Genomic DNA, 8,776 nt, shown 5'->3' with positions numbered 1-8,776 from the left:
TCTGCCCCACGAGGTGCTCCTGACCCAAAATTGTGGTTCAGGATTCTCCAGGATCTCAGTGCAGCCCTTATGAAATGGTTTTAAGCTGAAAAAGGGTGGGATTCGGTGGGATATTGGGAAGGAATTGATCCCTGGGAGGGTGGGGAGGCCCTGGCACAGGTAATTCCATGGCTGCCCCATCCCTGGAAGTGTCCCAGGCCAGGCTGGCCAGGCCTTGGATCAGCCTGGGATAGTGGGAGGTGTCCCTGGGTGGGATGGGATGAGCTTTAAGGTCCTTTCCAACCCAAAGCACTCCAGGATTCCCGAGATCAAACCTTGCTCAGCTTCCCCTGGGTTTGCCCATGCTGAGGCAGGGCTGGGAGTCAAAGGGATGGAAAAGCACCCAAGTGTCCCATTCCTGCCTTTCTCCAAGGCAAGGATTGAGTCATGTCCACCTGGGAAGAACCAGGCAGAGCCGTTGCTTTTCCCTGGATTTACACTCCAGGCCTGCACTGGAGATTCCCCAAATTGGCCTTTCCCAGCTGGCAGCTCCTTCAACCCCAGGAACAACCTGGGAAACCCTCTGCCCACTCACCCCACACTTCCTGACAGAGGCAATTCCACAGCTTGATACCAATTTTGGGAGCCAAGCTCATCCTTTTTCCTCAAAAACCATCTGGAAACCGAATTCTCAGCCCCATCCACAGCCCTGATCTCGAATAAACGGCTCAAACCTCACCAGGAACAAACCAACTGCACCCCCAGCACTGGAAAATCTGAGCCAAAGGCTCCTCAAAGGCACCAAATTGCCTCATTTTTCCTGAAACAACTTGGGGTTAGACACCGAAATACTCCTGGAAAGGCAGCTCCATGTGTTTGTTTTAAATTAACTCACACCAGTCCAGACAAAAATGGCATTAAAAAGATCTTAATGGGCTATTCTGTAGTCGTGCACTTAAGGGTTATAGCTCTTGACTGGCTCATAAATTATATTTTTATTTGCCAATAAAACAATAAGAATAATTTGGATTATTCTCCTTTCAGAAGGAATTATTTCTTCCCTCATAATCGTTGATAAATGGTGAAATACGCTCCAGAACACCGAGTGATTCATGGATCCATAAAGAAAGAGTGGAAAAATCCCCTAAGCAAGCAAGGGAACAAGAGCAAGCTGGACTTTGAAATTCATTAAATGGCAGATCTGCAGCAGTGGGTGACCTGCTGGAGACCCAAAAATGAGAATTTCTGTGCTCCCTCGGTGGGATTTGCTGCATGGAGCAGCAGAGTTTGGGCTTTGTGGGAGTTGAGGAATATTTTCCCAAACTCTCGGAAACTTTGGAATAATAAACGACGCCTTTTGGTGAGGTCACTCGGAGCAATCTGTCACCCATCTGCTTCTGCAGGAGGCAACACCAGGAGAAAATGCACTAAAACTGGAAAAAAAGTCGAGCAGGATGGCTCCGAGCAGGAACACAGGCGCAATCCGTGGCTAACGGGAGGCTCCCAGGGAAATCTCCCCTACAGATCCATGTTTTCCCCAAATGTGAATTAAAGACAAGACCCCCGAGCCCCCCGGGGCATCACTGCCCCCTACAACGAGCAGGGACAGAATTATCAGTCACCAGCCCAGGCTGGATTTAACAAGACCGGATTTTTCCAGACCAGGCCCAGACGGAGCCACGAACCTTTGGAAAAATGAGAGCAACTGAGAAAAACCCCATAAAAATCACATCTGACCATAAAGGGGAGGAGGTGTCCAAAGGCATTGGACTTTTTCTGCCACAACCCCCCATTTCTATGAAGTTCTCAATTAAATGTCTCAATTAACAACAAGAATCAGCTGGCTCCACAGGAAATAACATTTATCCCAAAGCAGTGACTTTCTCCTCAGTATCCTCAAAGCATTTTCCCAAGGAACCGGGCTCGGGAATCATTTACTGCATCGTCTTTGCCTCACTGAAGGAAAATTCAGTTTTCCTGGTGAAATCCCTTCATTGTTCACTCCAGGTGGGATCTGCACCTGGGAAGCTTCGGCAGCTCCCAAAAGAAAACACCCCCAAAAGAAAACACCCCCAAAAGAAAACACCCCCAAAAGAAAACGCCCCCAAAAGAAAATGCCCCCAAAAGAAAACGCCCCTAAAAGAAAACACCCCCAAAAGAAAATGCCCCAAAAGAAAATGCCCCAAAAGACAACACCCCCAAAAGAAACACCCCCCAAAAGAAAACACCCCCCAAAGAAAATGCCCCAAAAAGAAAACACCCCAAAAGAAAACACCCCCAAAGCCAGAGGAGCACCCAGATCCCTCTGAAGTGACCAAGCAGTTTCTGGTCAGCTTGAGAGGAATTCCAGGGGGGCTCCAAGCAACTGGGAAGGAATTGCTGGAATCATATCCCAAAAGAAATGTAATACCCATATCCAAACCAACACTTCCCAAATCCCTTCTCTAGAGAGAGCAACTGGTGCTTGTCAGAGAGTTGTGCTGGGAGACAGGACAGCAACAGCCTGACCTTCCATCCAGGGGGAAACCCAGGGGATAATCCAAGGAACTCCACAGGAATCCCCCATTTCACCCCCCAAACTCAAAGCCAGGCTGCTGCTGCTCAGACCCTTTTTTACTGCATTTCCCACCACATTTCCTGCAAATCTGTTTATTCCCACACCCGGCAGGAGGATCTGGAGTGATCCAGCTGTGGGCGACCACAGCATCCAGCTGGCATCACTTTGGGTTATTTGCTAGAATGAGCAAATTCTGGCGTTTTTTCATCTTCTCCTACAAGCAACGGCAACTTCTTGGATCTGCTCACAGCCGGAAATTGGGATCTTGTGCCTCCACGAGATTAAAAAGAAAGAAATGAAAGATATCTGCCTGATTCCCGTGGCATCGCTCGTGGAATGAGCAATCCCAGGCTGAGAAATCCAACTGAGCCGCTCCAGGCGGGGTATCAGCGCTTCAGCAACTTCCAACTGATTAATCAGCTGACAATCAGCTAATTATGTCCATCATAATGAGCTCTGATACTGAGGAACTGCACTTTTCCTTGTCCTGAGTTAGTCAGGGCACGACTGCAAATCCCTCTGACTCCCCAGATCTGCAGACGTGGGTTTCCCATCACTTGGAGGTTGTGTCAGGGCTGAGATTTCCCTCACAAACTTTCTTTTTCCTTCAGGAATTTTGAAGAGGGAGGAGGGAATATCTTTTCCCCCCTCTTGCAGTGGGTTTTCCTGATGAATTTTGGGTCGAACACAGATTTAAAACAGTGAGATTAAACCTTTCTCTCTTGCATAACCCAACCTGCTCCTCACAATTCCAACCATAACCCTGATTCTTCGGGATTTTGTGATCTTGGAAACCTCTCTTCTCACCACAGTGTGCTAAAATCCATATTTAAGGAACCACAGAATAAGTTAAAAATTATTTGAAAAAAATATTCAAGAAGTCGGTTCTCCATGATTCCGTTCCTCCTTGCTTTGCACAAGGATTTATCCCAGGGTTCTGTTCCTCCTTGCTTTGCACAGGGATTTATCCCAACAGAGTGGTCCCAAAATTGTGCTGCTCTCACTGAGCAGCATTTGGGGACCCACCTGGAAATTGAAAAAGTGACAAACACAGTGGGGGAAAAAAAAATAAAAATCGGAAATAATAAAAATATTCCATTCAAATAACCCCTTTTTTCCTTTATTTTCATTTATTCCTGTGTGTTTTCAGTAGGAGTGACAATTCCATCAGTGGCTTGGGCTGGAGCCACTTGTCCCAAAATCCTTGACAATGTTCTGTGGCCAGGAGCCAGCAAAGAGCGGCCACCTCCTCCCTGTGGAATCTGTCCCACCTGGCCCAGGGCTCCCTTTTCCAAGGAATCTTCCCATCCCTGGTTTCTCACTGCCCTCTACCAGCTGCCCATGCCTGTGGTGGCACAAAGTGCAGAGGAGCCACGGGATGGATTCCATTTGGCACCGGGCAGGAGCTGCCCCGTGCCAGAGCCCCACCGTGGGCTCCTTTTCCAGAGGCCCACGGAGGTGGGGGAATTTCATGGCCCATCAGGATTCGGCTGCCCAAGAAAGGCAGGAATCTTCCATGGGGAGGCCGCTCCATTGAAAAGCTCCAGGAGCTGGCAGCCCACGGAGCCTTTTCCTTGCACGCCTGTCAATCCTGCTGGCAGCACTCCGGGCTTGTGCTCCATGGATTTGGGAGCCCCTGGCTGGCTTTGGACTGCGTGCCAAAGTGGGAACAACGGCCCGAGGGAACAAAGCTGGAGCCATCCCACAACCTGGGAGGGATTGAGCCTCCGTGTCAATATTCCCGAGGAGCAATTGTGGGAAGGTCAGGATTTACATCACAGAGATTGCCCATGGTGTGGTTGAAGGCCCTTCCCCGTGGGCATCCTCTCCCGGGAGTGGCTGGATTAGTGTTCCATTGTCCCGCTGCTCTTGGGGGATCCTGGTTTACATTTCAGTCCTGGCTGGCAAACAATTCCCGATTCTTCCCTGGCAGAGCCGAGGAGACCATTTCAAACCGGGCAGGAACAAAGGCCCGCATTTCAAAGCCGCTTTGGTGGGATCCTCTCGGTCCTCAGGGGTTGCTCTTTGCCGCATTTCCTTTGTTGAACCCTTCCAAGTCCCCCCTCCAAGTTCACCTTGACACTCAGCCTCCCTGTCCACACCAAGCAAACTCCCTCTGCTCTATCCTTTCCCACTCCAGCACCACATTCCTGAGCCTGTGGAGCAGCAGACACAGCAGCAGGATCCCACCTCGTGCTTCCTGACCTTTTTTTGGGGGAAAAAGCGGTTTTTTTCCAGCAGGTGAGTTTGAAGAATTTACCCTGCAGAGCTGGTGCCACCCTCAGCTCGCAGCAGCCGCGCGCTCCTGCTTGCTCCCTTTGCTTCCATACAAAGCCTTTCCATGCGGGAGCTGGCTGGATTGCAGAGATTCCCTTGCTTCTGAAATCTTTGGAGTGCTTTATTTTGCAGAAACACCTCTGGGAAGGGATTAGATAATCCCAGAGGGAGACTCAGGTCAGGAGGTTGATGCCGGGACCTTCTCCATCACCTTTTTCCCACTCCACCATCCCTTTCCCTCCCCCTCTTGCAGGACTCTTCCCACAGGGGTTATTTTAGCCCTGTGCACATTGCCAGCCTGGCAAACCCATCCTGGGAGCAGCGGTGTGCTCTGAGCTGGCTTTTCAGGAGCTGGTGACACGAGCTGTGCTTGGCTCAGCCTGCAGGGATGCCGGGCGGTGACCCCGGCAGGCCCAGCGGGGACAGCGCCCGGCGGGGTCACAGACACCCCGACAGAGGCAGGGCCGCGTTTGTCACCTCCCTCAGGGCAGGACACTCACCCTGCGAGCTCCTGGGCACAGGGGATGAGTTTTGCTCTCTCTGTTCCCAGCCTGGCTGCTCATGGACAGAACCCACAGACCACGAACAAATCCATGGGCAGGTGAAGAAAAAGCAGGCAGAAGCTGAAATACCTGGGCAGTTGTTCGTTCTCCTCATCCTGCCCCTCCCACTGCTCCCGGAATTCTGCAATTTGCCACTTTTGATCCCAAAATCCGCCTGGATTTCATGGCTGCTGTGCTGTCACTGCTCCATCAGCTGGGATCGGTGAGGAATTCATCGGTGACACCACCAAAATCCTGGGGACCCCCTGAAATAAAATGTCCCAACCCAGAAAAAACGAGGCTCAATGTGGGCTCCGAGGCAGATTGGGATTGACGGGGAAGCGGGGAAGTGGCAGGGCTGGAAGGGGGATCCCAGGGAGCTCTGCAATTCCCGAGGCTGACGTTTAAATTGCAGCAGCCCCGGGCTCATTCCAGGAGCCGCCTGCGGTTGGATGAAGTTTTGATCATTTGGAGGAGAAGCAGGGAAAAAAAAAAGGGGGGGTTTAGGGGGGAGGGAGAAAAAAATCAAATTGTTCTCGGAAATCATGGTTAATGTCGAAATCTGGTTGGTATTAAATTGTAATCTGCAGTTTTCAAGTCTGCTATTCCTCGAGGAAAACGTTTCCTGTTGGAATATTAAGGGTTCCCTTATTACATCACTTCCTATGGCAGCCCCAACAAGCCTTCAACATGCATTAGTGCATCCATAATGGGAATTTCCAAAGGATTGTTCGGGGGAAAAAAAAATCACCTGGGCAACATTCCAATCATATGGATCAATTTAGCCTTGGAACTGCGGGGATTTTTGACACTGGATCCAAATGGTGCTTTCACCAGAGCTTTTCTCCACTGCAGCTCAGCTTCAGGAAGATTTTTGGCCATCACTCCCAGCACCGAGTGGATTTATTTGCTGCTAAATGGACTCTGCAGGTGAAATTCCCCTTAATCCCACACCAATTGGTCACTGTGTGTGGAATGGAACAAAAATGATGCACCCAAGTGTAATAATTTATAATAATAATAATAACCCATGAAATATCAGGACACTTTTAAATATAGCAAAAATATTTATCACCCAAAAAAAGCCCAGCCACTGATAACCAGCTCGGGAGCAAACAGTCCAAAGCCTCCCAAATTCTGAGGATGGAATTTTTGCAGGAAGACATCACCTCTGCTTCCTATAAAATACTGATGGAAAGAGCTTTGCAGAGCTGCTGACAAGAACTAAAGATGAGCAGGAATTTTAACTCTATCGAAGATCATTTTTGGTTTAATATTTGAGTTATCATGGCTTGATCCGTGAGTTTGTGGCAGAAATGTTCACAGAGTTATAAAATCATCATTGTTCTTTGGGCAAACGTTCACAGGTTACCCTGGCACTGTGGTTTCTTCAGGATTAACTGGTCCAGGGTATTTTCAGTCTAACTTTGGTTAAAAGTGTTTGTGGGAGCCATCAGGTAAAGGCAGTTCTTTGTGGAAAGGAGAGAAATGGTTGGAAATTTCAGTTTGGTGTTTCTTTAACTGCTCTTCTCTTTGGAAAAGACAGAAATGGTTGGAAATTTCAGTTTGGTGTTTCTTGAAAAGGCCAAAATAAGTTGGGGGGAAAAAAAGTTTGAAAAAAAAAAAAAAATGGAACAATAGAAGAAAGTGAAACATGAAAATGTTCCTAAAGCAACCAAACTGAAATGTTCATTTAACTGCACTGGCACGGAAAATCCTCCCGTTACCTGCTGCTGCTGAAATCCTGGGAGGTGAAGACACTGCTTTTCCTGGAATTCCAGTGCGTCCCTGCCAGCACAGAAGTCCCTGTTTGGTGGATAAGGAGGCTCCAAACTCTCCTCTGGGTGACCCAAATCACCGTGGGCAGATGATTTTTTAATGTCCCACGTGTTCTCCCCAGACGAGGTGGGTGCAGCTGCTGTGATGGCAGGAGATGATGATTCCTTTTGAGAGGTAATTTAGGGCTCTGTGAACCCTTCCAGACCTTCAAATATCATTTAATAGGACAATTGTCTCTTTGAATGGACCCTTGTATCCCTTGATGCAAAACCGCTTTATTTCCCCACTGAAATATTGCTCCTAAATTCTGATTTTTATCATTGCTAAACCCGGCGTTAATTAACCAGCACTAATTTAATAGATCATCTTAGTGAAATAAATAAAGATAAAAGCAATGGCAGCACCCATAATTCCAACAACATGCACCATCCACTTGAAATTTGTAGTTAAATCCTATTTTTTCTCAGCCAAGAACACAGAGAGTGTGTTCCTAACATAGTCCAAAGTGTCTGAAGCATGTGTTACATATTAGAAAATTGACCAATTTTCGTACAGTTCAACGTTCGTGGCACCACACATTAAATTTGGATCTGTCACCCTGACAAATAATTCAACTGCAATGAAAATCGAGCGGTGCTGTCATGCTGGGAGTATGCTGCACTTTACATATATTACCCTTTTTTATTTGCCTGCAGAGGGGAAGAATTGGTCTCAAAAATCTGCACAGAATCTTTTCCCTCTGCTGATACTGCAGGGAAAAAATATCCTGCTTTCTTCAGAGGAAATAAAGAAAGAGATAAAGCAGAAAAAAAAAATCTCTTTTCTTTAAGTTCAGTCCCTTGATGTAATTCTTTAAAACCTTTTGGTCGGCCACTGAGCCGATGACAAAAATGCTGTTTTAATTCAAGCAGACCGAGAAAGAAAAGTTCTTTTCCTGTCATGAATACCAGGCAAACTCAGAAAATTCATTCAGAGGAATAGGTCAGTTTTTCACGGGCGTTGGGAGCAGGACCTGCCCCTTTTCATCTTGAATTCATGTCAGAGCTGCAGTGGCTGCTCAGAAAACTGCGCTTGATGTGCTCCGTGCAGGGTTTATCCTGTGGGATTCAGGAGGACTGGACCAGAGCAAAGATCCCTCACACTGGGGCCAGATCCAGCCTTTTCCTCTCTCACACATAGTCCAGGTTTAGCTGAGCCTGGGGTTAATCTGGGACTGGTGCGGATTTGGGAACTGCCATGGAATTCAATGGAGATTTGGCTCCTGCCTCTTGTGCAGGGATTTATCCTGGGCTGACAGAGCAGATTTCATCCTGCCCTCAACTGGACCAGAGCAAAGATCCCTCACAGTCAGACCCAGCTTCTGCCTCCCACAAGTGGTCCAGGTTTAGCTGAGCCTGGCGTTAATCTGGGACCAGTGACTAAACCGGCGTGGATTGGGGCACTTCCACTCAATTCTGCGGAGATTTGGCTCCTGGTTCCTGCACAGGGATTCATCCTGGCTTAACAACGAGCAGATTTCGTGCTCCCCACCTCCCTTCTGTCTGTCCATGGGACTCAGGAGAGCAAATCCCGCTGCCTGGGGAGCTTGTGCAGCCGGGCAGGATCCCCCCCTCTATCCCCAAAATCCATCCCTTGTGCAGCC

The sequence above is a fragment of the Corvus kubaryi genome, unplaced genomic scaffold (assembly GCF_017639235.1).
Source record: "Corvus kubaryi isolate FWS band 111438036 unplaced genomic scaffold, C.kubaryi_AGA036_p1.0 37272, whole genome shotgun sequence".
In the NCBI taxonomy this organism is placed as follows: domain Eukaryota; kingdom Metazoa; phylum Chordata; class Aves; order Passeriformes; family Corvidae; genus Corvus; species Corvus kubaryi.
Note: the sequence above shows the minus strand (reverse complement) of the source record.